Raw genomic sequence first — 16,772 nt, forward strand, 5'->3', positions numbered from 1 at the left:
TCTCCTGCAGGGGATGGGTGAGAAAGATGATTTGTTCTCTCTGCTGTGGGTATAATCATACTTGCAGGTGGTCTGGTGTTTCCCACCAGGAATGCCTAATATCCACTATTTTTGTTGTTGTTGTTGTTGTTTTTTTTTTTTTTTCTGAGACAGGGTTTCTCTGTATAGCCCTGGCTGTCCTGGAACTCACTCTGTAGACCAGGCTGCCCTCGAACTCAGAAATCCTCCTGCCTCTGCCTCCCGAGTGCTGGGATTAAAGGCGTGTGCCACCACTGCCCGGCCACTATTTTTTAACATACTATTTTTATTGATTATTTGGGAATTTCACATAATGTATCCCAATCATCCTTATTTCTCAGTCCTCCTGGGTCTGCCACTCCCCACCCTTGTGACTCCTCCTCCTCCTCCTGCCTCTCCTTAAAGAACAGTGACTCCTTCCCCACCCCACCCCTGCCAGTAACTCTCTATGGTGACGAGATACACTTCAACATCCTCATGACAATTTTTAAGAGTTCCCTTCAATGGCTTTCTGTCTAGGTTGTTATTTGTTTGGGGGTAGGGTGGGTGGGAGTGGGTGTGTTGTCACAGAAGCCTCTTATGTCTCTCTTTCTCAGATGTGAGTCTGCAGTCATCCATACCACTGCAGAAGAAGCTTCCTTGTCCTTTACAGTCATCAGGAGCTCAGATCATAGACTTACACATGGTATCTGGTGATAGCACAGATGACAGACATCCACCTGGTCTCCAGTGTCAGCACATGCCATGGACCTCAGCATGGTCCCATGGCAGCTTGCCTCATGGACATAAACACAGCCTTCTGACGTAGCTCTGCCCACAGATACCACCTTAAGCCAGGGTAGTGGCATGGGCCACAGATATCAACATGGCGTCAGGCAGCATCGCAGACACAGACATCTGCATGGCTTTCAGTGGTGACACAGGCCACAGGTAAACTGCAGTAGAAACATGACCCAGGCATGGCCCCCAGTGGCAGCATGGCTTACGGACATCAACATGGCCTTAGGTGGCAGAATAGGCCATGCATATCAACATGGCCTCTCTGGCAGCATCCATCCGGCATCAGTGTGGTTCAGCCTCTTTCCACAGAGTAAATCCCACTCTGTTGCCCCATTGCTCATTGCACTGGAAACCAGCAGCGTGTCACTCAGTGTGTGTGTGTATCTCTCTGTGTGTGTATCTATATTTCTTTTTTCCCCTCCCATACAGCTTTACATGAAAATACTGCCACGAGTCATTGGTCTTGACTAATGGCGGCCTCTCTGGTCTCTGAAGCACTGGACCATTGCCGAGACTTCTTAGATCATAGCTGTGCTTCAGGTTTTCATCTTCTGTGGGGATGACATGCTCCTGGTTCTGGTTCTGCAGCACCAGCTTCTTAACGAGGCCCGGCAGCTTGTAGGTGTTGGGGTTGACTAACTGGACGCACTGGATCTGGGCCCTGATGGCAGCCAAGTTGACTGGGCCACCCCAAGCAGTAGGCACTTTCCTGGCAGCCACCCTGGGTAGTGGGCCCAATATCCACTATTATTAAGTATTTCCGAGAGTTCAAATGGAAAACAAATGATTTTATTAAAAAATGAATACATAGATTATTACTTGCATATTACTTCGAAATCTAAGAAAGTCAGTGAGGATTATTAGAAGGGTCTGAAGCAGTGACTCAGTTGGTGAACACTTTCTGTGCATGTAGAGGGCCCCTGGATCTTAAATAACAAGCTGGTCTCTGTGAGGCTTGCTTGTAATTCCACCAGTGGTGAGATGGGCAGAGACAGAAGGACCTTGGAAGCTCTCACAACAGATCACCTAGCCTACTTGGTGATGTTCCAGGCCAGTGAGCGACCCTGTCTCAGGCAAAAGGGGAAAGTGCCTGAGGAATAACACTCAAGGCTGTCTTCTGATTTCCACATGCCTGTGCACATGTGTGCATGCTTCACACACTCTGCCCCCTCTCCCCCAACTTTCTTACAAGGGGGGTTTCTGTAAGACAGTTGGCATTAAAATCAAGTTGTAAAATTCAAGGCTTATTCTTTAAAATCAACACTCAGCCAAAAATACAAAAAGGAAGAATTTTTAAAAAAGACAGGATAGAACTAAATGTTTAGGGATTGGTGAAGCGTGTGGGCATACATAAATAAAATTATGAAGCATCAGTGAGAGACTTGAAGGAAAGCTTGAATAAATGGTAAGGCACATCACGTGACTCAATGTTCCGGCCCTTTAAATTCTAATAAAAAAAAACCACCAGGTTTTAAAAGTAGATGATATCAATCTAAGGCCACCTGGCAAGCTTAATAAAGGGGTGTGGAAATTTTGTAAGACTGAAGGGTGACTGACAGAGCTAGAGAAAAGAGTTGTCATTAAGACAGTATGAGTCTTTTGTAGCAACAGAAATTGTCCTCTGGCTTGGGGATATACAAAGTTGTCATTTAAATGGACTTAACGCTTCTTTCTTTCTTTCTTTCTTTCTTTCTTTCTTTCTTTCTTTCTTTCTTCAAAGTATTATTTATTTTATATATGAGTACATTGTAGCTGTCTTCAGACGCACCAGAAGAGGGCATCCGATCCCATTATAGATGGTTGTGGTTGCTGGGAATTGAACTCAGGAAGAGCAGTCAGTGCCCTTAACCACTGAGCCATCTTCGCAGCCTGGACTTAACGGTTCTTATGATACGAAGCTGAGAATGCATCATTCCCGCCCCGACAACAAGAAAAACAAGAGGCAAATGGTAAATATTATGACTTTCGTTGAGTCATTTGGAGATAAGGTTAATGATGAGTCACATAACATAATCCAAGAGAGATGAGCTTGAGTTTGGAGAGAGAGCAGACAGAGTCCCTGTCAGAGAGGAGAAGCTGCCAACGTGAAGCGGGCGAGAAGGAACCAGCCAAGTTGTAAAACATTGCTGAAATGCCCGGGTGGGTGAGTGAGTGAATCGGGGCTAGCTGAGGGAGCAAAGGGATCCACATTCAGCTGCAAAGTCTGTTCCAGAGAGTCCCCGAGTTCCCACAGTATGTACACGAGTGATATCTGAGGCAGTGAGAGGCTGGCTGTCTCCAGCTGATATCCAGGGATAGGTGCCTATCAATGACTTTGGAACGTGACATGCCTTCTCATCAACTTGGAGTTTTCACATACAAGCTGAGGTGTCAGGGCAGAGCAGGCGATTCTAGGACATTAAGTGGATGGTGGTAAAGACGGGACCATGTGGTCATGTTGAAACGCGATCAGGCTGTGTGGTGTGGGTGCATGCGCAGCTTGGGACCTGGGCCAAACTGTTCTGTGACCTACCTCTGCTCATTATAGATGTTAAGGTCCCAAGAAAGTCTGGCATGGGGCAGGGGACAGATAGAGAACCCAGTGGGACGCCTTAGGTAAGTAAGTCACAGAAGCAAAGAAAGCCTCTGGACATCCCATACTGTGTCTAAAGTGGAAGGGGAAGAGAGAACAGTCTTTTGGGAGTTCATGCTTTAGGCTTGCTTGGCCAGGCACTTCTCTGTAGGGAGCCCCCTTTTCTGTGTTACACACAGTCTCCCTTAGTAATCTGTCTGCCCTTTGGCCAGTATGTTAACTGTTTCTGTCGGTGGGCAAAAAGGCCAAGGCTAAGTGAACTGTGTAGGCATCCATGTCTCTGAATCCTAACCTTAGTTTTTGTGCCTTTCTCTGTCTTAGTCTGTACTATCCTACTTCGTACTCAAATGACTCCAGTGGCTTTCCATAGGCTTTGGGATAAAGTCTATACACCTCTCCTTGGCCTATAAACCACGCTGGACCACCTGACTTAGTTCACACCTGAACTGTTTTGTGCTTTGGGCTTTTATAGTCTTGCCAGTGTGGTCACTGTTACACTGTTACAACGGTTACACTGTTACAGTGTGGTCAGCAGTACACCTAGTATGTACTAGGCATTGTGCTTAATATGCATTTTCCTCTTCCTAATCATTCTGTTTTAGAGACTTGAATCGGGTCTCTGCTTTCTTACTCAGTAATCTGGGGGCAGGAGAGATGGCTTAGTGGTTAAGAACAGTGGCTGCTTTTCCAAAAGACTCGGGTTTGACTCCCAGCATCCACATGGTAGCTCACAAACTGTCTGTGAATCCAGTAACAGGGCATCCAGTCTGTCCTCCCTTGGTACCAGGCATGCAGTGGTGCACAAACATGCATGAGAGCAAAACCACACGTACACACAATCTAATAAAATGAACTAAAAAATAAATCTGAGGGTCAGAATAATGAGACAATTGTCAAGGATCACAGCAGCTCAACAGAGGCAGAGTTAGAAACTGAATTCAGGTTTGACCTCACAGTTAAAATGACGATTTTAAGGAAATTGGGGTAAAATACAGATAATATAAAATTTACCATTCTAGGCCGTTAAAGTGGGTAATTCTGTGGAATTAAGTACAGCTATAATGCTTGCAAGTACCTACACTAATCATTTTTAGAATCATTTACATAGTAAATGATGCCTCCCCACTTTCCCTCCCAGGAGCCCATGACCTTCTGCCTCCATGAACTTGGTTATTCCAGATATCTTATGTTAATGGAATGAGACAAAAGTGCATGTGTTTATTTATTTAGTTATTTATTTATAGACAGGATCTCATTGTATATTTCTGGTAGTCCTGGAGTTCTCTATGTGGACAAGGCTGGCCTTGAACTCACAGAGATCTGCCTGCCTCTGCCTCCTTAGTGTTGGTATTGAAGTAGCATGACACCATGCCCGATTTTTGCTTTTGTGACTGGCTTATTTCATTTAACGTAATGTCTTCAAAGTTCGTCCGTGTTGTAGGACCTGGCAGAATTTCTCTTTATAGGCTACCTTGCATTCCATCATTTGTCATTTGTTCATTTGTTTTGCCTGTTCATCACTGATGGATGCATGGGGGCTGTGCATCCTTTAGCTGTGAATGCTACTGCTATGGATTCTGGTTTGCAAATCTCTGAATAGCTGTCTTGACTTTTGAAATATTTGCTTGGAAATGGGCATTTTTGAGTCATATGGTAATTTGTCTATTTCCTTCCCTCTTTTTTTCTTCCTTTCTTCCTTTCTTCCTCCCTCCCTCCCTCCCCCTCTCTCTTATTTCTTTTTTAATTGTGACTTCCATGTTTTTTGTGATAGTCATTCTATGTACATTTCCAACAGCAATGCACAGAGAATCCACCCCCTCCACACGTCTGCCAGTACTTTCTGCCTGTGTGTTTCTATGCTAACCATCATGGTGAGGCAGAGCAAACACCTCATTCTGGCTTTGATTTGTATTTTCTGAATGATGAGCGAACTTGCACATCTTTGCATGTAAAAGCCTGAATTCCCAACCTTGGCTTATTTAAACATTTGGTGATTTATTTATTTATTTATTTTTTAACCAAAGAAGTAAATAGTTCTAGTGTCAAGTGCCATTCTCCCTTACAATCAGGCTTGTCTGTAGAATGAAAAAAATGGAAGCATATCTCATGTACACTCGTATTGAAAATGGCATATAAAAGGAGATCGCCTCCTTCGAGAATAGCAAACATGGCACCTAAAGAAAAGAGGCTTTCAAAACAAACAGTGCTGGGGACGGAAGCCAGGTCTCATGCATGTTAAACACTGTATCATAGCACTGCACCCCTAGTTCCTGGAAATAGCTTCAAACTCCCAAGTTCTAGGCATAATAGTACATTGTTTTTCTTGTTGCTTTGAGCAAACCCTGACATAAATACAGCTTAAGGGATGGAGGGCTTATTTTGGAGCACAGTCTGAGATACAGTTGAGCATGGTTAGGGAGGCATGGTGATGGGGCGGGGGGCGGACCACTGGGACTCTTCACTTCCTCTCATTGTGGTGGAAGCAGAGCTGGGCTTTAAGATCTTGTGGTCTGTCTTCAGTGACCCACTTCCTTTAGTGAGGCTCCACCTCTCAAAGATTCCATGACCTCCCAAAACAAATCCATCATCTGGAAACCAAGTATTCACACATGTGAGCCTATGAGGGACATTCAAAATACAGAACACAGCAGCTATACAGAACCCTGGTGTAAACTTCGTAGACAGCTCCCACGGAGACGAACTGTTTCAGGGATATGCTTGATTGCTGAAGGTCCAGTTCAAGTTCATGTGTAGCATCCAGAGTCCATGTCTCTCTGGTTTCTTTCAGTTTGGACCAGATCCTCAGCTTTTCCTGGACTTCCGTGAGCTGGATATGAATGAAGACTGTAAGGCATGCATTTCACAGACTCCCTTTCTGCTCTTGCCCTGTTTATGGTGAGCTCGAACATGCCTTTTGGCTGGAGTAGCACAGTGTGGCTATTTGGTTGCTGTGTTTTTAGTTTTAACCACTTAGGCTGGCCTCTGTCTCCACTGCAAAACCATTCTTTGTTCTCGGTGTAGTTAATAAATATCCTGTGAGGAGATACTCTGAGACCCTGTGAATGTCTTTTTCCTTATCAACCCATCACTTGCTAGAGTTTCAGCAACCACTGATGTTTCTTGCCTGAATTAGTTACCACTGTGATGGTTGCCATGGTGTCCAACTTATCATAGATTACAAAACACTACTGCTTATTTTTCTGTTTGTACACACATACACACACACATGCACACACACATACACATGAGTGCACACACACCTGTGCACATGAGGAGGTCAGAGGAGGACAGCAGGTATCCTGCTCCGCCATTTCCACTTTATTCTTTTGTAGGTAGGGTCTCTCACTGAACCTAGAGCTAGATTGGTGGGCATCATGCCCTAGCAATGTCCTAGTCTCCGCCAACCACAGCAGTAGGGCTATGGGTGGGCATGAGGCCTCTCTCAGCTTTTTATGTAGGCGTTGCAGATTAAAACCCAGACCCTCATGCTTATCAGTCTTGTCCACTCAGCCACCTTCCCAGCCTTTACCTTTGTTTGTTTATGTATTTAAAAAAACATTTTATTTTATATGTGTGTGCTTAAATGTATATATACATACCACGTGCATGTGGGAGTGAGCAGAGGTCAGAAGAAGAGTCAGATCCCCCAGAATTAGAATTAGCAGGTGGCTGTAACCTGCCATGTGGATGCTGAAACCCCAACCTGGATCTCCTGCAAGAGCAATGATCATCTTAACCACCGAGTCGTCCTTTCAGCCCTGTTTGTATTTATTTATTTATAAACTAAAAAATGATATTATCTCAAGTGTATGGAGTATTTTGCTTGCATGTGTGTCTGTGTACCACATGTGCCTGGTATGTGTAGAAGCCACATTATATTCTTTGGAACTGGAATTTCACACTCTTGTGAGCAGCCATGTTGGTTATGGAAATTGAATCCAGGTCCACTAAGAGAGCAGCAACTGCTCTTCATTCCTGAGCCAGTTCTCCAGCCCTTCCATTTGTATTTAATTAATTAATTAGCAATTTTAATTTAATTAATTTTTTTAACTTAGTCACTTTATATCCCACTCATTGTTCTCCTCCCAGTCACCCTCTCCCACAATCCTTTCCCCCCATATCCCCTTCTTCTCCTTTGAGCAGGTGGGGACTCCTGGGTATCCCCCCACCCTAGTACATCAAGTCTCTGTGAGGCTAGGTGCATTCTCTCCTACTGAGGCCAGATAAGGCAGCTCAGTCAGAAGAACATATCCCACATACAGGCAACAACTTTTGGGATAGCCCCTGCTCCAGTTGTTTGGGACCCACATGAAGACCAAGCTACACATCTGCTACATATGTGCGGGGAGGCCTAGGTCCAGACCATGTATGTTCTTTGGTTGGTGGTTCAGAGTCTGAGAGCCCCAAGGGTTCAGGTTAGTTGACTCTGTTGGTCTTCCTGTAGAGTTCCTATTCCCTTCCAGGCCTGCAATCTTTCCTCTTATTCTTCCATAAGAGTCCCCAGGTTTCATCCACTGTTTGTCTGTGGGTGTCTGCATCTGTGAATCAGCTGCTGGGTGGAGCCTCCCAGAGAACAGCTATGCTAGACTCTGGTCTGCAAGCATAATAGAGATTCATTAATAATGTCAAGGACTGGTGCTTGCCCATGGGATGGGTCTCAAGTTGGGCCTGTTATTGGTTGGCCATTTCCTTAGTGTCTGCCCCACGCCCTGTCCCTGTATTTCCTGTAGGATAAATTTTGGGTGGAAAGTTTTGTGGGTGGTATCCTATCACTCCACTGGGATTCTTGCCTGGCTACAGGAGGTGGCTTCTTCAGATTCCATATCCCCAGTGCTGTGAGTCACAGCTAAGTTTATCCCCATTGATTCTTGGGTGCCTTCCCTATCCTAGGTCTCTGTCTTGTCCTGGAGATGCCCCCTACCTCCCCAACTCCACCAGTTGCAGATTTCTATTCATTCTCATGGTCATCTGGCTATCTCTCCTGTCCCTCTCCACACCTGACCCTGAACCCCCATTTGTTTTTATTTTATTTATTTATTTATTTATTTATTTATTTATAGTTTTTTGAGACAGGGTTTCTCTGTGTAGCCCTGGCTGTCCTGGAACTCACTCTGTAGACCAGGCTGGCCTCGAACTCAGAAATCCGCCTGCCTCTGCCTCCCAAGTGCTAGGATTAAAGGCTTGTTTTTATTTTAATGCTTGGAATTTCCCAATTTGGTCAGTGGAAGTCTCTTTAAGTTAGTTTCTGGGTTTTTTGTTTGTTTGTTCGTTTGGCTTTGATATCTCTTGATCATTGTTTGAACATTTCCTTACTTTATGAACCAAAAGATATTGCAAGCTCACCCCACTCATTTCTTCAATTCAGTGACTTAAAGGTAGTATGTTTCAAATGCAAAAAGAGCTTTTCTCACTCTCCGGCCATCTAGGTTGGGGATTGTCCCACAACTAAGGCAGGAAGATGGCAGCTGCAAAGAAGATAAAAAAAGGCCCTGGAGTCGATCAACTCTAAGCTCCAGCTTGTTATGAAAAGTAAAAAGCACGTGCTGTGGTACAAACAGACGCTGAAGATGATAGACATGGCACAGCGAAGTTGGTGATCTTCGCTAACAGCTGCTCAGCTTTGAGGGAGTATGAAACAGGATAGAATGCCACGCTGGCTAAAACGGGTGTCCATCACTATAGTGGCAGTCATATTGAATTGGGCACAGTGTGAGGAAAATACTACAGAGTCTGCACACTGGCTATTAGTGACCCAGGTGATTCTGATATTAGAAGCATGCCAGAACAGACTGGTAAAAGTAAACCAAAAAAGCTTTCCTTTAATAAAACTTTGCAAGAGCTCCTTAAAAAAAAAAAAAAAAAAAAAAAGCAAAAAGCAAAAAGAGATTAAGTCCCTTAGTCTGTTTTACATGGACACCCTATTATCTGAGACAGGAAGGTTTGAGAAGTCACTCTGTAACCAGATCAATTCATATACATCTCATCTGATGTATGTGTCATAGCCACATAAATAAGAGTTAGCTGCAGGGCCGGGCGGTGGTGGCGCATGCCTTTAATCCCAGCACTTGGGAGGCAGAGGCAGGCCGATTTCTGAGTTCGAGGCCAGCCTGGGCTACAGAGTGAGTTCCAGGACAGCCAAGGGTATACAGAGAAACCCTGTCTCGAAAAAAAAAAAAAAAAAAAGAGTTAGCTGCAAATTTGTAACCTTGAGCATTCTTTTCCTCAAGACAGGGGCTCTCTGTGTAGCCCTGGCAGTCCTGGAACTCCTTTTGTAGACCAGGCTGGCCCTGAACTCAGAGACCAGCCTGTACAGTGCTGAGATTAAACATCATCATTCATTCTCTCTCTCTCTCTCTCTCTCTCTCTCTCTCTCTCTCTCTCTCTCTCTCTCTCTCTCTCTGTCTCTCTCTCTCTCTCTCACACACACACACACATTCAGGAGCCTGCCATCATGGGAGCTCTGTCTAAAGAGAAACCAGTTTTCACATATTTCTCTATAATGGCAACAGAAGTTAGACTATTGTGAAAAGCCATTAGGCTTAGACTTCTTAGACTTCCCATACTTACTGCATTGAGAGGTGCTCATCCCCACAACCCCTAATGGCTAAACTCAAAATAGCCCATATTTTTGCACTGATAGAGAATGAGCCACCGAGGGCCAAGAAATATTCATTGTGACCACCCTTCAGCCATGTAATTTAAAATAATTACCAGTTAAATGAAAATAAAACAGAGTTCATAATAACAATAACAATCCCTGTAACAGCAGTTCTTACCCAAGTACTGTTTGTTGGAGCATTACCTAGGAGAAGGTCCCCTGCAAGAGGAGTGTCTGCAGAGGGAGCCGAGGCCAGCTCATTACTGCTGAATAAGGCATCCGGACTGCTCTGGGGCACTTGGCAGCCACAGACTCATCTTATGTTCCGTCTCTATTACTGGTCTCGTGTGCTTTCAAGGAATTTGTTCACTAGTGCAGAAGGCAGGATGCCATTGAAAATCAAGGGTAGGGAGTAGATGGTGGTACTTGTCAGTGGCTTTATGTCAGCCCAGAGAAGGGCTGAAGCAATCTCCTTGTCCTTGGTGAGGGTCACACTGACACTCTCTCAGAAAAGGTGACGCTCCTTTGTGAGGATCTTTGAGTGTATGTGTCCTCGTTGAGTGGCTTTGAGTGGGTACATGTAGTAGTGTGTCTGGAGTGGGTTCGGATAGCTGAGCAGAAACTTCTCGGGGTGTCCAGAGAAACCGAAGGCACAGGCTATTTGGGCTAATGCTAGGTTTTCACATTTTTCTGTTAGGGTGCCCTAGAAGATTGCCCATTTCTCTCTTTATTTCTTCATTCAACGTACATGTATTGAGTGCCTACTGTTTACTGTATATTGTATTAAGTACCGGGGTTGTTCAGGCAGCCCTGATTGCTACCTCAGGAATCTGACAGTCTGGGAAAGAATAGACTCATATGGATATATAAAAAGTGTCATGGGTCGGGGAGAGAAGAGAGCACTTGGGTGGGTAGGAGATAGATGGCGTCACTGAGGGATATTTTAGGAAAGTTCTACTTCCGCTGAGACCGGAAATCAAAGAACGATTTCGCCAAGCAACTGACAGAAGAGAGGATGTTCCAGGCAAAGTAACTGACAGAAGAGAGGATGTTCCAGGCAAAGTCTCTGAGTGAGCATGAAGCCTGGTTGCTTTGAGAAACGAAAGGAGTTTCAAAGCGTTGGAGTAAGCAGGCTAAGGGAGAACGTACCACGAGGTAGGGATAACCCTGCCAAGTGTAGGGTCAAGGAAGGCTTGGAGAGGAGTGCAGACTCTATTCCAAGTGGGTCTGGAAGCTTCTGCCTGTAAAGGCTCAGCCTTGTTGCTGGTGGGGAGCAGCCTGTGGGGAGCACGGCCTGTGTGGGTGCTGGACAACCAGGTAGGAGGTCCTTTAGGAATGGCTTAGTTCAGGAAGATGGCAGAGATGGATACTCACTCAGGCAGGAGGATGGTTCTGGAGTGGTCAGGCCATGAAGAGGAGTCAGGATGAGTTTCCTGATGGCTGGCTTGGAAGTAGAGCCAACAGTACAGCACATCCTCACGGGAGATAGAAAAAGACAATGGAGTCTGAAGATGAAAGTGTGGGAGTGGCTGACTATGCACAACACCAACCTCATTCTGAGCACACAACTCCCTCGCCTCTGCTGCTCATCTTTCGTCAGGATCTACCTCCGGAACTTTAGCATCTGACCCAGCTGAACTCCATCCATCTTGTTCTCATACTAATGTCTCATCCATTACCCCAGTCCCTGCCCACTGTCATTCTATAGAATGTTCCCACAAGTCTGTCTGCTTTAGATGCATTATAAAAGGGGAGGGGGCCATAGTGGGATACATCAGTTAGGATCTAAGAAAAGGCTTTTTAATATAATTTATTGTTGTCGTTGTTGTTGTGTGTACTTGTGGACTTGCTCCCACTATGGCATGCCTGTGAAGGTCAGAAGATTATTTTGTGAAGTCAGTTCTTTTTCTTCCTCTTTATTTGGGTCCCAGGGATCAAACTCAGGTCATCAGACTTGTGCAACAAGTTCTTTACAGGCCGAGTCATCTGACTCTGATCCATGTAGAGGTTTTCTGGTCAGTTGAATCCTAGTGACCAAGATGTGCAATGAGTTCATAAATATCTCACCATGGTGTTCTTCTGAAGGCCTCTGGTTTCGACCAGCATGCTCTGTGTTTGAGGGTATGAACATTTAGGCATTGGGTTCACTTCTGGTTAACAGATGGCAATTTGTACCCATTTCTCTCTCTCTCTCTCTCTCTCTCTCTCTCTCTCTCTCTCTCTCTCTCCCTCTCTTCCCCTTTCCTTTACCCTCTCCCCCTCCTTCCCCTCCCTTCTTTCACTCTCTCCATATCTCTCTGGGTTTTTGAGGCAGGGTTTCTTTGTGTCCTGGAACTCATTCTGTAGACTAGGCTGGCCTCGAGCTCACAGAGGCATACCTGCTTCTGCCTCCTAAGTGCTCGGATGAAAGGCATGTGCCACCATTGCCCAGCCTTTTAAAATTTTTATTCATTCAAGGTATGGTAAGATATGGTCTCATGTAGCCAAGGCTTGTTCAAGGTTGCCATGTAGCTGAGGATGGCTTATTACGGGTGTGTATCACTACATCCGGTTCCCCTTTCTGATCTCTGTTGTTGCTGTCATTGAAATTAATGGATGACAACTGTGTATAAGCTGCTCGTTAGAGCTGTGGAGAGCTTCAGAAGTGAGGATTTCACTGTTATGTCTTGGAGGGTACATCTTCTGAAAGTCGGGTTTGATGACCTTCAGAACAAACAGGAGACATTTTGCTTGCTTTTACTTTTTTTCCTCCCCTAACAAAGGAAATGCGGTTTTAAAGTACTTTTCAATTTCTCTATGGGATTCCTTTCCTTCTCTGGTTTCTCCACTCCTAACGAGCTAACATAAAGCAGGCCTTTGTCTTCTATTATTCTTTAAAGCTGTTGATTTACCCTGAACAGAACGAAGGCCAAGATATTATTAAAATAAAACAACTTCCAATTGAGCTGCTAATAAATGCTGAAATGCACCCGTATCTCCCCTATTGATTACCTCCTGCCAACAAAGGCAAACACAAGCTTGTAAGGCAAGCTGCCCGTGGAAATGAAAGGTTTAATTAGATGAAATGAAACGAACGGCAAAATCCACCGCACGTGGTCATCAAACGATTGCATTTCATAATTGGCTGTTTGAGACATGTCTGCCTCTTGAGCCTTTTCCACTTAAGAGTTCCCTACAGTGCACCCGGAGGAGTGCATCTCAAGTAAATATCCCCCTGAGTACCTCACCTGCCCAGGGTTGTGGACTAGAATGAGGCCTGTCAGGCCACAAATCAGGTGGAGTGCATTGTCTTGGAACTGAGAGGTGGCAAGCAAGAGCAGGGAGACTGGTTCTTCTGCAGTCCAGGTCCATGTCCAAATGTTGAAGAAGGGGCTTTGAAGAGGTGTTGGTGGAACAGGTGAGGAGAAACCACTGATTCCTAGAGTGGAACTCTGGAACACACCAGTTTTGTGAGTGTCTTCCTTGAAAGTCCAGAGCCTGGCACCTGCACTGGTATTTAGCGGTGGGAGGGTATTAAAAAGCTGGTATTCACTGCATAAGAGTGTTTCAGACTCCTATCAGTGTGCAGCTTTTAAAGCCAGTGGGAGAAAAGAGACATTACTTTGTGGCAGCATGTAGCTCTCAGCCACATGTGGGTTTTGCTGCACAGATGCCCAAGCATGTGATTAACCTCTGAAGGGCGGGGTTCCTCCTTCACACACTGGTTTGTGGTTTGTTATGAACATGGAATATGATAATGTAAATGATTCCTTTCCCATGGTAATGCAACACACCAGAGCACTGAAGACCATCAGTGTTTATAGTAACAGTTCACTATATCTTCAGGTCCTGGGGAGAGATCATTTCTTCTATTCATAGCAAGTAGGCTTGGACCTTAAACTTTTGTTCTCCACTTGTTCCTCTGCGACTGGGAGTATAGCTCAATGGTAGAGTGCTTGCCTAGCATGCCCAAAGCCTCAGATTCAATCCCAGCACCACCCACACACAAGAAAATTAAACCTTAGAAATGTCTCTCTGAGGTAGTGAAGCATGCATTTAATCCCAGTGCTTGGAAAGCAGAGGCAGTCAGGTCTAAGCAGATTGCTTTAAGATGTCATATTATTAGATTTTAAAGCACCCTTATAGGATTGGGTACTACTGCCTATACCATAGATTAAGAAGGACGGTCTCAGGTACTGGACAGGTGGTGTTGTGGTTAAGACAACTGGCTACTCTTCCAGAAGATATGGGTTTGATTGCCGGCACCCATAGAGTGGCTCACACGTGTTCTAACTCTATTTATAGTTCTAGTGGGGAGCTGGTGCCCTCTTCTGGCATCTGCTGGCATTGAAAGCATATGGAACCCAGATAAACATTCAGGCAAAACCCACCCATATGCATAAAAATAAATAAATAAAATAAAAAAGAAATTCTCTGGTGTACATAATTGGACCTATCTTTAATCCCAGCAATTGAGAGGTAGAGGCAGGCAAATCTTTGTGGATTTGAGCCCATTTTGACTTGCATAATGAGGTCTGGGCCAGCCAGAGTTACTTGGTAAGACTCTTGTCAAAAACTATAAATAATAAATAAATAAGAAGTTCCTTTGCATTAAAGGATTGCCCTTATTCCAGTTCTTAGACATTCAGTAGGGCTTTATAGTCATCTCACAAATATATATTTAAAAACCTTGAATTACTTTTAAAATAATCTTTTTTTTTTTTTTTTTTTTTTTGATTGTACAAAACTAACAGCTACTCATTGGTGTGAATAGAGATCTAGAGGGCAGGTGTGGAACCAGGCAACCGGGTACCTAATCCTGCTCTCTCTTCCACTAAGGAAATGACTGGGCTCTATGAAAATCAGGGGGACTAGTGCTGGGACAGGGCCTAGCACAAACTACATGTTCTACAAGTACTAACTAGTACTGAAAAAAAATAGCAACCCTACCCTAAAACCAAACAGTTAAAAACCCCAGAAAACCCAAAAGTGCTTATTCTCACGATCTTGCATAACTCCTGTAAGTGTTTTAGAAACTGTATGCTGCGTGACAGCAGTGCCTATATTACAGGACATTTATACAGACTACTCAGCCCATGTTCTGTAAGTCAACCTAATGGGTCCCCGCTTAATATATATTTATTCTATCAGTTCTGTTTCTTTACAGCCATGGTTCTCAACCTTCCCAATGTTGTGACTGTTTCATACAGTTCCTCATGTTGCGGTGACCCCAACCATAAAATTATTTCATTGCTACTTCACAACTGTAACTTTGCTACTGTTATATATTGTAATGTAAATATCTAATATGTAGGATGTCTGACATGTGACTCCTGTGAAAGGGTAATTTGATCCCCTCAAAGTGGTTGCAACCCACAGGTTGAGAACCACTGCTCTACAGAGCCCCAACTAATACCAGTAAATATATTGATATATATTTAAAAGCTGTAAGAAAAAATTTTGAATGTTCCGATTTGGACAACACACAGTAGTTCTGTGCTCTATGCTTCTTACATGTCGTCATATGTGGTTTACACAATGGGTCTGGTTCTTTCTCCCCTTTCTCTTCTTTCTCTTGTGAGGAGCAAATCAGATCAGTGAGGTTAGGTGACTCCTCAAGTGTCACTCGGGGGTTAGCTCCATCATTCACAGTTGGGTCTCTTTGACTTCCAAGTTGACATTTATGTATGGCCTTACAAGCCTGATTCTCATTTAAGAGCAGGCAGCCCACTCGAGAAAGAGAAGCTTGATCTAGATTTAACCCAGATGGCAAATCCAATACTCTGGGCTCAGACTTCTTCACCCAGTGATTTGGACAATAAAGTAAAGCTAGAGTTTCTGCTGCATATTTAACAGCCTCTCAAGAAGGTCTAGTGGTTATTCTTTAAGAAAAGATTTGTTTATGTGTATGAGTGTTTTGCCTTTATGTGTGTATGCGCACCATGTGCATGCCTGATTCCCATGGAGGCCAGAAGAGGGAGTCAGAATTCCAGGACCTGGAGTTATAGATGATTGTTAGCCACCATGTGGGTGCTGGGATCTGAACCCAGGTCCTTTGTAAGAGCAGCAATTGCTCTGAATCTGCACATCTCTTTAGTCCCAGTAACAGGTTATTCTTTTTTTTTTTTTTTTTTTTTTTTTTTTTTTTGTTTTGTTTTGTTTTGTTTTGTTTTGTTTTGTTTTTCGAGACAGGGTTTCTCTGTGTAGCCCTGGCTGTCCTGGAACTCACTCGGTAGACCAGGCTGGCCTCGAACTCAGAAATCCGCCTGCCTCTGCCTCCCAAGTGCTGGGATTAAAGGCGTGCGCCACCACTGCCCGGCGTAACAGGTTATTCTTAAAGGATGTATTTTTATTATTTTTAAATTAAGTATAGGCATGTGTGTCTGTATGTGAATGCATACATATGAGTGCAGGTGTCCACTGAGGCCAGAGGCATCAGATCTCCTGAAGCTGGAGTTACAGACATAGGTGCAGGGAACAGAACTTGAATCCTCTGGAAGAGCAACAAGTTCTCTTAAGCACTGAGCTTTCAATTGGGCTTTAAGAAGGCTTTATAGAGTGTCTGTTCAGACCCATTTCTTCATGCCTTGTATGATACCCAGTTTTTTTTTTTTTAAATATCTGGACCCTGTTTATAAAATGTAAGTTATTCTCGGTTTTTTTTTTTTTTTTTTTTTTTTTTTTTTTCAAGTGGAATTTCAAGTCAAGGGGAGCAGGTACACAGAGTCTAGGAAAATATCTTTTGCAGACAGTGACAGGACTTATCCTCTGGAAATGGGGAGACAAAGTTTGCATAAATGTTTAATTTTACTGTGCATATTAATG

Source organism: Arvicanthis niloticus, chromosome 6 (genome assembly GCF_011762505.2).
Source record: "Arvicanthis niloticus isolate mArvNil1 chromosome 6, mArvNil1.pat.X, whole genome shotgun sequence".
Taxonomy (NCBI): Eukaryota; Metazoa; Chordata; class Mammalia; order Rodentia; family Muridae; genus Arvicanthis; species Arvicanthis niloticus.